This window comes from Drosophila montana, unplaced genomic scaffold, assembly GCF_035044405.1.
Source record: "Drosophila montana isolate Dmon_TW-CO22-7 unplaced genomic scaffold, ASM3504440v1 contig_1761_1, whole genome shotgun sequence".
Taxonomy (NCBI): domain Eukaryota; kingdom Metazoa; phylum Arthropoda; class Insecta; order Diptera; family Drosophilidae; genus Drosophila; species Drosophila montana.
The window spans coordinates 558,748-575,461 of record NW_026996690.1 but is presented as its reverse complement, the minus strand read 5'-3'; positions in this window follow the sequence as shown (position 1 = coordinate 575,461).

The window sequence follows — 16,714 nt, the reverse complement described above, 5'->3', positions numbered from 1 at the left end:
TCGGCCATGGCGCACGCTCAAAATCGAAAACTGCCCTCGCCGTCTCGCATCGTGCGTGGCCAACAAGCACCGCCCACTTTTCACTATGCCTTTCATCGATCCCGCATGCGAATATGGCAGGCCAGAGACCATTTATTTTCCAGAATCTAAAAACCGATGCAACACAGTCTCTGGAACTGCAAACTACAGTCGTATCGATCGTAGGGCCGGACTTGTGTGAGGTGTTGATATGAATTGCTCGTCTTTGGCTACCGAGTTGAGGGGCTCTACTTAAATACATATTTACGAGCATTACACACAATACACATATACATACACATATAGCTCGATAGGCAGCGGCTGACTTGCAATATTTGCCCATTGCCATTGAATGTTGAATGAATATCACCGCACTTGGCGCAATGTTTCATTTTTATATTGTGGTTAGCGGAAAGGAGGGGGATGCTGTGGCTGCTGTTGTTGCCGTTGTTGTTGTTGTTATCATTACTACCGTGATTTGTATTGTTGCTGAAAATGTTGATGAAATGATGAGCATGACTGGCGTTTATTCAAATGAGCCGGGCACACATGGAAAATCGATAGAATGATTGTTGTATAATGCACATAAAGAAGGTCGAACATTAAACGCTTTAATATTTTTACACCTAAATATTTAGACTCTTTCTTTATACTCCAACAACAACAAACGCAGCCTCACTATATTTTATATACTTATAATGAGGGATTCTCTGCTTCTTTGTAGGTTTAATATGGGAGCCACACTTCTGCCATGTGCCTTCCATATACACACCCATCTGTGGGCTGTGTGGGTGAGCCCTGAGACCGTCTAATTACCGAATAATTGAGCCCATTCCAGAGCAGCACACGTGCTATAACAAACAACCAGACCAGTCTGTGTTCCCTGCGCGTGTGTGTGTGTCTATGTGTGTGTGGGTGAGAGACTACTAATTAATCGACTTCCAACTGATTCGATTTTGATGGTGACTATCAAAAGTTCATTAGGACTATTAAGTGCATAAAACTTAAATTTATAGGCTCACGGAAATGTCCGACAATGCTTTGTGTCCATTTGTTAATAGTTAACTTCTTTGACTTATTAATGTCAGCAAGGCAATTTATTTAAAGTATGTTGGGATTTGTGCAATAATTATTTGAAGTCAACACGAAGTTGTTTAATGTACTCTATTTAATTTCGATAATATACCCAGGTATTACCCAGCTTAGCTCGGGCCAAGATTTTATGGTTCACAATTTAGATATTAAATTATATTAGCACGTAAGAAATTTAATATAAGTAGTACGAAAGTGCGAAAGATTTCCGCCCATTTTATTTCCGTGGGGTGAAAAAAAATTAAGAGCTTCTAAAATGAACATAAAAACGAAAATTCCGCATAGACATCGAGGAGGGGTTGCTTTTGCGAAAAGTGTGAAACGCCTCTCAAATAAGTTTTAGCAAAGATCTTTATAAATGAGTTTGCGGCCGATTGAATGGTAAGCAACAAAGTTTCATGCAACCGTTTCCGCGTATTTTCCACACTTGCTTGTGAAATTCCCAAAATCTCGAACAGACCAAACAGAAGTATATTTATTTAGATAACTAACATAAGATTAATAATGTTCTGAATTAACAGAGGAATAAATTGAAAAATCGTATAATATGTACACATTTTAAACAATTTAAAGATAATTTAAACCCCAATAAATTAAAACTTTCTTACACGACCTGCATTCTAAGCATTACCAAACTGCTCGACTTTACAAGAATGAAATAATTTCACTTTCCTTTTTCGGGATCCTTAAGTACACTGATCGTGGCACAACATGGGCTTAAAATTTAAATGAATAGTAAATCTTTATTCAAACATTTGCAAAAACTTTTTAAGACATGGAAATTTAAGCAAGACTAAAAAAAGAACAACTCTTTGTTTGACAAGCACTTAAGAATGTTTTCTGCTATGTGTGTTGTGGAGCTGCTTGGGATGGGATGCTTTTGAAGTTTGGAAGGAGGAACCGCATTAGTGGCTGCTCCACTGAATTTACTTTACGCCAAGCTCCTTGATATGAGGCTGACCGACTACCCGGATCCAGAATGCGTTGAAAGGCAGGCGGGTGGTTCGCTGAGAGCTTTGTCTCTGGTATGAAACCCAACGGGGGGGCGGGCAGTGGGTGGCTGCTCTGGCTGCTGCTTGGCCCAGCATTTGAGTTCCAAATCCCAATTCCGAGCCAGCAATCAGTTGCGACTGTCAGGCGGCAAAGGAAGTTCACTTGCTGCACAAGGCAAATGTGATTAATGGTTCCATGCGGGGCACATTATGTGTGCCCTGTCGTGAGGCGCTGTTTGTCTTGGGTTCGCATTCGTATTCGTAGCCGTATTGCTGTTCTTTGTTGTCTCTTTTTCCATTTTTATTAAGTTTTTTTTTCATCTTCATTTTGCTCCATTCTCCTTTAAGCTACCCTTCAAATAGATTTTTTTTATATAAAATAAGGCAACCTGAGAACCCGTTCATGGATACTTTTTTATTGGGTTTTAGGCGTAAATTATGCAGATGGGCGCTGCCCAAAAATATCTAATTACCTATTTAATTTACATAGTTTGATTTTCTAACTCAGATAAACAATAAGAATTAATCTTTCAGATAACTGCAAAAGGGCAAGTGTTTTTAAATTTTAATTTTAATGTTTGGACTATTGAATAAATTAATACTCCATATAATTTAAGGTTCCCATTTAAAGAATCTCGACTTTAAATTTGTAAGCGATTTAAAGGTTTGTATTAAAATTAAATAATTAACTCTGGTTTAATGCAGCCCTTTGTGATAATGCATATTTAAGCTTGAGTTAAATATGGTTTAGAAATATTGAAGAATTAAGTTTTGTGATATAAGAATTTATAAATTCTGCAAATTACATTTCAAACCGACTTAAAGCAGATTTTGAAATTCATTTGAACTGGTTCGTTCAGATTTATGGTTTGATTTGTCATGAAATGTGTAACGCATAGAAGGATACATATCCGACCCCATAAAGTATAAATATTCTAGATCCGCGTCAACAGCCGAGTTTATATAGCCACCATCTTGAAACTTAGCATAGGTCCGTTTTTTCGGAGTGGACCGGAGTGGACCACTATATTATAAAGCTGTCATATGAACAAGTGGTCGAAAAGTAGGTTTAGTATGCAAAAATATTCCCTTTTCGAAGATATTTACGTGCCGAAGATATCACTACTTCTCGGTTTTAAATAAATACTATGTAAATCAGTGGAGACATATTCGTATAGTTTTATATATAGTTTGTGTAGAGGTTCAAATATGTGCGCAGCTTCTGTTAAATCAAACTGGTTCCAGACCTGGTTTAAAAAATGATAAATAATTATTCAAACTAAATATATACCGATTTCTCTAAGTAAACCGACTGTGATTGCAACTTCTTAGGCTCATATCTATTTCAAAAACTCGAAAAATATTTTAAAATCAATCAACAATCAATATGAAATCATTTTAACAAATACCTATGCGACACTTTTGTCATCTTCAAAACAAGGAATTTATAAAGGCATTCAATATTGATTATTCCAGCTGAAATGGCGAACTCCCAGCGATCTGTTTAGCATGTAAATTGGTTTAACGACATGTTGACAAGCGAGATTGAGCGTGGCGACAAGTGTGAGAACCGAATGCTGATTAGCTTGTGGATCGGGCCAATTTTAAGAGATGAGCTTGTGTAGTGGGCCAGGAGTGCGGCACAGGACTATGAAGGGGCCTTGGCGCACTGAAATGATTGATTGAGTGATTAATGATTGACTGCGCCATTTGCGTCAATCACTGGCGACGCAATTAAAGCTTGGGGCAGCCATCGTGTGACTTTTATTGACTTTAAACTGAAACTTCGAACATGATTTTGATGAAAGTTGCCAAATTGGGCAAGTGCTCGACTAACGGATCGGCTTTAGGAGTTGAGCCATAGACATGTGCATTATGGCCCAGACTGAGGGCCAATTAAATGTATTTCATTTGGCTGTCAATAGGAAAAGAAACGCTTTTCCATTTATCAACTGTCTCAACTGCTGTCATATTATGCTCAAATCGGCGACCCAGACTCGGTTACAGACACAGATACAAGCACACGCACAGATACAGATACAGATACAGATACACTTAAGTGCGGGACGAGTGTTTAACCAAAATTTACACTGCGGCTATTTAAAATAATTACACGAACAGCTTAAATGAGCTGAGGCCAGCGCTCGGGGGGGAGCGAAGACGTCGCGGTTCTCGGCGCAGCTCCGACTGGATTTAGCTGGACTGGACGGGGACATGGCACAGGTACCCATTATCCATGACAGATTATCTCTGATTGATTTCGTTTTTGGCCCATGCACAGGCCATAATGAAGGCTGCGACTGCGGCTGCAGCACATATGGACCAACCAACTTGGCTTGGGGCCAAAATGCTTCGTTTTTCTTCTTTATTTTTTTTGGCTTTGACTCCGACTTGGGTCGCCTTTTGCCGCCAATTGGTTAAATGTTAAATGTGCGCACGTTTTGAAAGATGGTTCCGTAATTGCCTCACATTAGCCGAAATTTAAGAAAACTGTTAAAATTATGTTTAATGATGGCCGCAGTTTACCTTTCTGCCTGCTTGCCCGCCTGCCAACGCGAGCTACACAAAATTTCACAGGGTTCAAAAATACATTTTCTACCATAAAAAACAAATATATATAGATATAGCTAACATACCTTTACTAAATATTTATTATAAAAACATGATATTTATTTAAAATTCAGAATTTAACATGAATTATTTATGAATCGATATATAACTGAGCAGGATTTGTCTCTGTTTGTAAGAGCCAATCTAAAACTTTATCTAAAAGTCTATTTATTAAGTGGCAAAACTATTATTGCATACTTTCTTAAAAATTGGGGCAGTATATTCATATAATATCTTGGGTTCTTTGAGCCATGCAACCGCAGTGAAAATTATAAATCTCTCTACCGAACTCGGCATGGCTCCACAGAATTGAGAAACCTATTGATTTACAAAACTTTCGTAAATATTTTCACACCGAAATGGAACTCCTGAAGCTGCGCTTGCAGAGAACTTGAGGGCCTCACGCCTCTTGCGCTTATCCATCAAAGAAAGTTAGGTAAGCTATTTAAGCAAACCCTTTAATTTAGTGAAACTTTTGAAGACCGCCGATGCCGATGCCGATGCCGTTGCCGATGTTGATGCCAATCGGCCCAAAGCTCTGCTCAAATTTCCAATTACGTCTATGTCAATCATAATTAGTAACAACGTCGATTTTTCATTGAAGGCCCTCAAAAATTGAACCTAAACGACAACAACAACAGCAACAACAGAAACAACAACAACGGCATTGGAATGCCCACAGAACCGACTTTCTCACACATGTGCGTGGCTCGGGAGCTCTAGTTGGTATTCAAAAAACAACAAGTTTTCTTACCAGTTTTACAACGCAACTATAAATATTAAATGTTCACATCAAGTCGAAACTCAAATACCCTAACAGGCATTTTATTTAGATATTATGGAAAAAAAGCGTCTTAAACATGTAAGACTTTTAGTAAAAAAGAGAGAGAGAGAGAGGAATAACAAATAAAAAGGAGAAAATAAATAGATAAATTGATGTTTAACAAATATAAGAATTGATGAAGACAGGTAAAAACAGATATGCAGTGAACACTATCCTAATGGACACTACTATTAACCGGAAACCCCTCTAGGGCGGACACATTCTCTCAATGTCTTACCCATTCCTCCTCAATTTGGTGGTCTCTCTTCTTAAGCGGACAAAATAACAGGACGATCGCTGTCCGATCAAGAGAGTTTTCACTGTATATAATAAGAAGTCCTTAGGGACCATTTGACTTGCTTAGAAAAACTATTATTTTTAGATCTTAGTATTATTTAGAAAACACAGAAAAAATTCTGTTTAAATTGAATCATGTTTTTAATTTTTGGCGAACTAACTCACCGAATTAAGAGCGAATTAAAAAAATTAAATAAATTTGGCGTGGGGAGTTATCTGGGCAGTATATAAACATAAAATAAACTTAAGTGTGGAGCAACAAAAAATTAATAGAAAAAATCTTAAAACCTTTAGAAATTTGTTTTCAACTGATTTTACATTCTTGTAAAAAAATATTATTTATAAATAAATCCACTTAATCAATTGAACTTAAGGTAGATATATTCTGGCCCATGTGACTGCTAGTCTCAAGAGAAGCACATGATACCCTAACGCCTCTAGAAGGGTATATGGCGCGGTCTTGTAACGAGCCACATCCGAAGCCAAAGCCACAGCCAACCCATGCGGCGCAAGAGGGAGATGGCGCATGTAGGCGAAGGAGATGGCGAAAGAGGAGCATGGAGGCCATGGACAGCGACGCACGGTTTGTTGTAACATGTAATTTGGGATGGCATCGGATGCGGTGCGGCCCGGTGTTCCCGAAACAACAGCACCCAGCACCCAGCATCCAGCATAGCTTGCTGGCGGTCTGTTATGAATGTGACTAATTAAATTTAAAGATATCCAAGAGATTATCAATCTTTGAAGCGCATCGCCATCGCCATCGCCAGCAGAGTCCAGCCCGAGCAGAGTCGACGGGCGAGGGGCGCTGCTCGAGGGGCGGGGCAAAAGTATCGATACGCTTCGACACAACAATTCACAAGACGCAAAACAAAGCCCAACACTGGCAACGAGAACAACATCAGCACCAAGAGCACATTTGTTTCGTGATCATGATTGAAATAATGATTAATGAATCCAGCGCCAAAATTCAATTCGAATTTACTATGTATTGCCCGGGAGGGACTCGAAACATGGGACAGCATGTGGAACTGGGAAACTGCGACTGCGACTGCGACTGCGACTGAGACTGCGACTGAGCCAATGCCAGACCGGCCGCCGACTGAGTTCCATGCGTGAAATCAACAACAGAGCCCAGATCGAGACCGGAGTTGCATGTGGGCTCCATGCTGTCCAGCAGCGACTAGCTGCACTCTCACGTGTGCGTGTGTGTGTCCGTGTGTGTGTGTGTGTGTGTCCTGCCTCAATCATCAATTATAGCTTTTCTGTTCCGACAACAAGCTGAGCCTCTAGCTGGACTCTCACATCTGGGGCCTAGACACCTTTGAGAACGGGATGGTTTTCATTTTTGGCTTGAATGGCCAAAATGGCTTTGTTAACAGCTTTGTGCAGTGGCTCGGCTAATAAATGTTTTTTTAATTGACTGGCAAGTGTGCAAGGGCCCCTCAGCCGAGGTTCCGAGGTTCCGAAGTTCAGCTTCAGTTGCGCTTGCTGGCCAGGCTTTCCGAGAGGCCACTCGACTCGCGACTCCCTGTTGCAGTTGCATAAGCCGTTTAGTTAGTTTAGCACTTCCCCGTAATTATCATTAAGCTGCACAATTGAGCAATTAATTTGGCGTTCGGCTGTTGTCATAATGATGATGCGAGCTGGTGTTTAGATTGTAGAACCCGCAACTTGCCACTTAATTAATGAACAGAAATTTGCCTTTCGCATGCCTAATCGCTTTCTGGCCAAGTTGCACTTTTTGCACTTGCACAAGTCACGAACTTGAGCATTTTCCATGATTTTTACTTTTCCAACTGATTCATTTGCACCTGATGATTCAGTGTTTGAGTCGATTTAATCGATTCAAGACTAGACAGCCACACACATTAAGTCGGGGACTTTTTTATTTCATATTTATTTTTACACCTCTTAACTAACACCCCTTAAGTTTAACAGACTTACAAGCCTTATATAATCCGACCAAAACTATCAACTAATGACAGCTCACAATTTGACGGACTTTAACATTTTTTCTATTTTTGCACTGATCATTAGATATACAAAGCCCTGATGCTAACATAGAATTATAAATATCCGACTCGAGCCAAAATAATTAAAACATTTTAAACACCATTTTTTTTATGCAAGCAAATTTTGGGATACCAATTTAGTCGTGGCCCATAATCTATATGGATTCTAGGGTCTATAGCTATTATTTATTTATTATTTAATTATATAATAATCAAGTTTTCGAACACTTTCGGATATATTTGTGTACTCGCCATATCTTTTTTACAAATCAATATTATTTCAAATCAATGTTCGCCAATTTAAAACATTTTGAATAAGAAAGTTCTTGTTATTAGAAGTCTAAAAATGTATTTTACAGGGCATTTGGGAAAAGGCAGAATATATAATTGAAAATTTAATATATTAATATATATATACATATATATATAAATATATATATATGTATATATATATATATATATATATATATATGCACCTAATTCTGTTTTTACACGGTCTTTTTATACACAATTTTGATTTAACACGGTTTAAAAACAAAACATTTCTACATACTTTTACTCGATTTTAAACCATTTAGCACGATTTAAAATCTTTTGGGCTTACATTTTTTTTGTCAAATTTAATTTTTGTGAAATATATTCTTATCACAAATTTAATAATTTAAGTGAATTCCCTTTTTGTGCATAGAAGAAAATTTACTTGTCAGAGCAATTGCAATGTCTTAATATTTTGTGAACTATCTATGCAATCAGACGTGTTTGGTAAATGCATTTTTGATAGGCGAATTTGTATTTCCAAGCGAGTACATTAAAGGGAATTTGAACGTATTAAGATGACTAAGGTCGGCCAAAAATATTTTACATTCATTCGGTTATTTATATTTTTTTTTCATTTTTTTACCTTAAAAATGCAATTACCTGTTCTTTTTGTTAACAACATTAGCTTTTTAGTTTAGTTTAGTTTAGTTTTTACGTGTTACATAATTGTTTTAAGACCTGAACTTATCATACATATTTTTACATTCACTTTAAGGCTTAGAGTGCATATCTTTTTTTTTCTTTAATAACTATGATTATGTAAATACACATTATAGATGAGATTTAATAAAATAAACATGAATACATTTTCGTTAAGAACATCGCTTGTTTTTCACTAATTTTAATAGGTTTTAGAGGTAAGGAACCAATCACCTATTTTGGCATACGATCAATGTCTTTTTTACACGAGTTTGTTCTAGAACCAAGGTCTACCGAATCACAATCAGAAACAGTTTCTATTTTAGCCACTTTTTCAGTTTTTAAGCCATCATATAGATATAAATCCATTATTGATATCAATATTGGAGTTCACGGCGCAGAAGGCGTCCAGGAGGTCACCTAACTAAGTTTTTATTTATTTATTTATTCTTTTTTTTCTTGTATTCTTAATACTGTCTATTATACAAACCTGGCGACCACAAACTTGATTCTAAGAGCATTATAGAACACACTTGAGTTCTGATTGACACTTATTAAAATTAAAACTAAAAAAATATTGATATGTGATCAAAGCTGGCATTAAACCTATTCCGCAAAGATAACGCTTGTTATGTTATCCTCGTGCTATAAATTATTTAAAATCTTCAAATTCCTGTTTGAATTATTATCATAATTAGTTTTTATTATTATTAAATAATTTTGTCATTGTTATTATTGTAATTATTTTTAATTTATGTTTTTCATATTATTTTATTATTATTATTAATATAAATATTATTATTATTATTATTGCTGTTAAGATTATTATTATTATTATGTTATGTTAACTATTATTATAATTATTTTATAAGTATTGGATACATTTACAAGTTATTAACCCAAGTGGCTGTGGCTTAAGCCATAACATCTTGAACTAAGCCATTCCACTCCGGATCCTCATTTTTAATAAGTTTATTCATTAATTTTAATCGACATAATCAAGTTTCGTACCGTTAGTAAAATATCCAGCGATATATAAATTATATGATGCTATCATTATTTTAAGTAAGCTCTATTGGGTCCCGTCAAAATTAATGCATCTATAAAGAAAACTCTTGAATGTAACAGCTCAATTATCAATAATCGTTACAAATACGAAAAAGTGCTGAAATAATACCAAATCGAATTGTTATTGTTTGTGTCCATTGAGTGCAGATTGGGAGGTGTGCTCTTGGCATACATGCCTGAACTATATGTATATGTACATATATATTCGACTCTCGACTCGAAGAAAACAAATGATCAGTTCGAGGGAATCAAAAAAAAGGAGGAAAGAGAACTACTAGCGGGCACTTCTTTCACTTTTCAAGAAATCCACAGGAAGAGCAAAAACTTTTCAATACGAAACTGTCAGATAAATCGGCTCGCCCTCGGTCTTAAAAATGCACGTTTGTTTTTCTGTTTTTGTCGGGCCTGGCCTGAACCGGCCCGTTGTCTTCTCGTCTTGCGCATAATTAATGATCTGCTCCATATTCACGCATTGGTGTAGGTCTCCGTCTCCGTCTCTGTCTCTGTCTCCGTCTCTGTCGCCATCGCCATCGCCGTCGCCGTCTGCGTCTCTTAGTTTCGGTCTGTCCGGCGGTTGCAATGTTTCTACGCCTGCATCTCTGCATATCCGTGGGCTGTTGCCTGGATTTCAGATTTGAGATTTCACCATGTCTTCTGTTCCGGCAACTGTCACTTTTCTATCTCTCGGCCACGTGATGTGCGCACGAGACGTGAAAGAAAGACTTTCCTGGACAGACGCTGAGCACTGCGATAAGCGTTGCTTGGCATATGTGAGAGCTGAGAGACTTGCTTGCATCTGCCAGCGAGCGAGAGGAGCTGCATCTGCTTAGCTGGCGGACAGGCGAGCAGCAAAACACCATAACTCATCCTCACCCGCGCTCGCTGGGCCACCTTAAGCCACCAAGTTGACAGACAGCAAGTTGACAGCCCACGTTTTGTCACCCATCCCTCGCCCGCTCTAGCATAATTCCATTTCTTATCGACCGCCCGCGCTGTCAGTTGCGTGTGGCGTTGTCCGCTGAGATGCTGTCGCTTGGCCGGGCCGGGCCGGAGGCAGGGTTTGGGGCTTGGCTCTGGTTGGTGTGTGTGAGGGGGGACTCCAAGCGCACTCAGCTAATCAACACGACCTCAAAATGTAAATAGGCGCATCCTTCAGCAAATATTGTCGCCATTTTCTACTTGCCACGCGGCTCATCCCTGCGCCAGTTCATCCACTTTCCTCTCTCGCCCTCTCTCTCCGCTCCACTCCACTCTCTCTCTCTCTCACCACCCGTCGCTCGCACCAGCCTGCGTATCTGTCGCTCTGTCTGTCAAACTCATGCAAAAAGATACTTTTCTTTTTTTCTTTTTCTTTTGCTATTTTTTTCTTTTTATTTTCATTTTTATTTTTATGCTGCTTTTCGCTTTCTTCGTTGTGCGACTGAAAGTGTGAGTGCGAGCGTGTTTTCATTTTCCCCACATTTTTCCTCGACGGTTTTTCTTTTTCTTTTTTTTTTTTGACACATAAAAGGACACGCACCGCGTCACATCATGAAAGGATTGATTAATGATTCGTTGATTTTCGCCCTTATTCTCTTTAGTTACACTTGGGCACATAATCCGCCTCGTCTCCATCGTTTCAATTCCATTTCTGCGCCAGCAGGCACACCACACACACACAGCACAACACAACACAACACAACACAACAGAACACAACAAACACACACCCGATTCAGTCCAATTTTGCGTAAAGTAAGTTTTCAAGTGAAAACAATGCCTCACTGAGTTTCCAATCCATTGTCAGCAGCCAGGTTGACCAAATATGTTTGCATTTTATATGCGCATTCCATTAGCTAATTTCTTAGCTTTCCTAAGTCCATCAAGCTTTATAAATCCGAAAAGTTGGAGTAAAAGAAGTAACAGGTCTATATAGAAATAATGTTTGTTTTTTAATTCATTTTACCAGGAATTTGTCACCGATTTTGGCCATAGCATGAAGGCTGGAGTATATACATAGAAGTCACGCTTTGTCAGATTGACAAAGTTTAGTTATATAGAAATAATATAGAAAGGAGCTGGAGAATATTAACATAAATTAAGTTGATATTGGATACAGGGTTAAACGCTCTGCAGGTATTTTAAACTTGAAGACAATTAATATGATCTTATTTATTATTTCATTCTTGTTTTATAACGTTTATTGTATTGAATCAAAAATAAAATATATTTTTCTGGTACATCTTCGATTCGTCCGAGACGCAATGTCCCAGGCCTAGATTTTGACTTGCAGCGAAGTGGAGCTGTTGGGATTGAGTAGCCAGTTGACGGAAGCTAAGCCTCTTGTCCAGTACATTAAGACAATAGGACGTGTAAAAAACTTAACTAAATAAATAAAAAATTGTTTGAAAAACTTTTAGTTTATAAATCAAAATCAATGTCTATAAATATACTTTTGATTAAAAGAAAAAACTAAAACTTTTATTGAAAAAATTACTTATAAAAGTTTGATGTTTCAAAAGGTCCGACTAAGCCATGCTTATATACCTGCATATTGATTGCCTTTTAGTTCAAATTTCATATTACAACTGTTATTTTAGCACCTAGTATTTCCAGATAAAAAGTTTAGGGACTTCAAATGGAAGGCATACCCAGTCTTTTTTTATTTTTAAATTTTTAAAATTCAATGCCCTGAAAAATATCTATAGTTCCTTAGGAGTTGTTCTCAGGAATGGCAAAATATATTTTGAACATTTCGACTTTTTGTATTTCAGTCCCATATTCTTGGCAAATATTTTATCTTCAAGCTGCTTTTTAAGTAATTTAAGCTACAAATAGGCTATACTCAAAATTATTGCTAAGGTACTTTAACTATTTTCTTAATTTCGTAAAATTTTCTTTCCAATTTACAATAAAATATATAATATTTTGAAGAATAAAAAAATTGTTTGAAATTATATAAAAAATGAGTTTTAGTGCAATTTTCTAAAAAATTGTGTTGAGGGTAACTCTATGCATATTTTTTGAAGTTTTTGATACAAATAAAGCTTGGTTTGTGTCGATAAGTTTATACTGCATTCAATTTGAGTTTTAATTAGGATATTAAGAAATAAATTAAGAAGCTTTACACTTTATTAGATCAAAACATTGCTTTATTACAATTTATATTGAACATAAATATTTTAAAAAATGATGTATGACTTCTTTTAGGTTAACCAACTTATATAAATATATAAACAGCTTAAAAAGAAGGTTACTTAAGGTTTTCAAGAACCGCACATTAATTCTATTAAAGATTAGAGAAAGATCCGTCATGTATCGAACTAAGGTAGTTAGCTTTCTTTTTATAGCCCCTTGAGTCGGGCATTTGAAGTAATTAGGGGAAGTTGTAGTTAACCGAGCCCAACCCTCCGTCAAGTGCACTTTGACTTATCAAATGGAATCCATTAAACGAAAACAAATGCTTACTGGCAAGCACGACTCATGAATAAAAGAACAGTAGAAAAGTAATTATCATTGGCCATTTCACACGTGGCATCCGCGCTGCCTCCTTCCAAAGGCAATGACAATTAAAACCAGGACGAGAACTTGTGGGTGCGACACGCATTGGGACTCACACCCACACCTTGATGGGACAGGCAGGCACTTTGACAAAGTGTTGATATGTACCGAAGTAATTAAACGGGATACAAAGCTGACTAATTTCAGCACGAGTTGAGTTTTGACCAATGTCCATTCGTTATTAGCGCTTAAGCAGTTGCTGAGAGCACGCAAGTTCGCCGGACAGCAGCCGAACCCGGCGAGGGGCTGGCCATGTGGGTTGAAGTTGGAGTTGGACTTGGAGCAGGGCTTCAGATGAGGGTTGCCTTTGAGTTAGGGGGGAGGACTGAACGACGTGACATATGTCGACACTGAACTGGACGCGCAAATCACATTCACATTCACATTCGCATTCCAGGAGCCAGCAGTGACCACTTTGGGCTCAAACAACAGGCATGCCTGCCGCTTCCTTCGTGGACAGTAGGCTTGAGGGTGCTCCTTCTCGCAGAGATTCGGGGGTGGGCGCTTGGATACTGGGTGTTTAAAGTGTCGAGTTGTGCGGCTTAAAATTAGAAAAATGATTCCGCTATCAGCTCTACCTACTACTACTGTCGCGCCCGTTGCCTGTTTTAAAATGCGTTTAAGCCCGTGAAGCGTAGGTTGGCCCAAAACGGACAGCATGGGCAACAGCAACACGAACAAGCCGGGTAACAACAACAGCAACACGAAATGAGCCGAAAACATTTAAAAGGCGAAATGCGTTCGAAACCTTCATCAAATTTGACTGACAGGTTTTCAAGATGTTCGCACTAGCAACCAACTGTTTCTCTCCTCTCCTCTCCGCTCCTCTCCTCTCCTCTTCCCATCCCAACTCAACTCCATTTCTTTTGGATGCTGCCAGCCAAAATGGCCAACGTCACTCGCAGAGTCTTCCAAGACAACGCATTTTGTCGGCTAGGTTGGCTTTATATTAAAGATATGAGCTATAGACCGAAAAGTAAAGTTAACCTATTTATACAGCCAACTTTTTATGCTGTTTTAAGCATTCGTTTTTGTGTACATAGATATTTGGAAACAAAAAAAAGCTGTTACCAATATGCATTTATTAAATATAATATTTATAATGAATCCATATCCGATTCTAAGCCAATATACCTTCAAGAATTATAATATTATATTGCATTTATCTGTTTTCTTTACATTATTATAGCTTAAATTGACACAGATTTTCATGCTTAACATCGGACAGCTGGTATTACGATTCCTTGAAGGATATTCAAAAAAATATATATAACATATATTTAATATATATTATTTAATAATTTTAATCATTTCTAATATACATATATTTTCTTTTAAGAACATTTGTAACTGCATTGGCAAATTCAAGGTTTTTTTAGCTTAAAGTACATTTTTACACGCAAAGTTGACTATAATAATATACCATTTGTGGCGCCATCTGTTGTCCAATAGCAATGGGGTACATATTATCCACAGCACACAGCATGGACAACAACCATAAGCACAAGTATAGCTGCACTGCTTATATACATATATTCGTCTCTTTCTTGCTTATCGATTATCCAGTCTACGTTTTTATCGATAAGTGCGAACTTCTGTTGAAATTAACAGCGACATGTTATGAAATATGTATTTGTTGTTGGGTAACCCAAGCAATCCATTTTTATTATTATTATTACTTTTGTTATTATATGTATTATTATTGTAAATTAAGCCTTTGTATTATACAAGTCCACAAATAATTGGACTTTTATAAGTGCCATTGCAAGCAGGTCTAAAATATGTTTCCCTGTTTATATTTCTATGTGTTTATATTTTAGCTCGTCAGCAATATTTAATCAACTTATAAAATTGTTTTAATTTAATTAATTAATTTAAGCAGAAAGCAAAGAAGAAGATCATATTGATTTGCTTTAAATATTGCTTATAATAATAAAAACTGAGAAGGCAAATAAATTTTATCAACATTTGTAATTTGTAAGTAATTTTATTTAAATCTCAAAGCTCATAGCTCTTAAAGCAAAAGAAAATGGGAATTAAAATGTATATATGAAATCAAAACTATGCAAATTTGAGTATTACTTTTATAATTTTATATTGTTAAGCCCCCCTCCCAATCGCAGCTGATAGAATAAGATAGTTCGGTTGATCTGGGCCCCATGTTTAGAAAGGGGAATCGCTTGCGGGAAATAGCCAATTAGCAGTTGAATGTTAATCAAATTAGCCTAATTTAAATTATATGGCAGCATGTGAAGCGAGAATTTCGAAATTAAAATTATCATATCAGCATTTAAATATAACCAACTATTTGTTTTTGTAATTAGAGCCAAAGCATATAGTATAATAATATAATAGAGTGTAATATAATATAGTATTTGCGTCATAATCGAGGTGACAAACGGCACTTAAAATCTTCATTCACATCTATGTGATAGCCTGTAATAGATGAAAATCAAATAAATATGCTTTAATTAGCATTTTGAGAATGGAATCAACTTCAATTCAAAGTCTAATTGCCTTTTTTTATATTCTTCAACACGCAATTTCAGGTGCTTTGTTGCCATGTGCAGGGTTTTTGTTTTTATATTATAAAAAAATATTACACACTTTTTTTTATCATGTTGGTCATTATCAAAAGTGGACAAAAAGATTATTTATATCAAATAATTATGAACTATTTGTGTGTCATGGAAACAGAGGCTCATCATTTAAGTTCGCTATCTACAATTAATAATACGAGAGCTCCTTCGATATCTAAATTACTTGACTAACACCTTTGTTCCACGCTCAGGTAACATGTGTACAGTCACCGAAACGAACCGAAAAACAAGTGTATTCGAATGTGAAAATCTGTAATTGGTTGAAACGCGTGGATTCCCTAGATAAGTGTCTTATGCCTGCGACTCGACCAATTTTGAGCTGACAGTCCGCAGTCGACAGTCGTCGTTGACGGGGCAGATGGTACCGGTCCCTCGCCGGGTGTGCTTTTGGACGGCATATGCAAATGACAGTAAGTGCACGGCCATTTGCACAAGCTCAGCAAAAATCCAAAACGAGCTATCGGCAGACGATTGACCCAAATGCCGAGCACGGGTACTCACTCCTCGCCAGCTCCTGCCAAACGAATCGTAATGGCAATTTGTATGCAAAATTTGATATGTAAATTCAAGCGGCACAGCGAATAAATTGCAGTCAGCAAAAGAGCTGAAAAAAAAACTGACTGCAAGACACTCGACAAAAATGTGATATTTGTGTGTTCGATGCAACACTTTTTGTGGGAATCAGCATAGTTATTTATATAGAA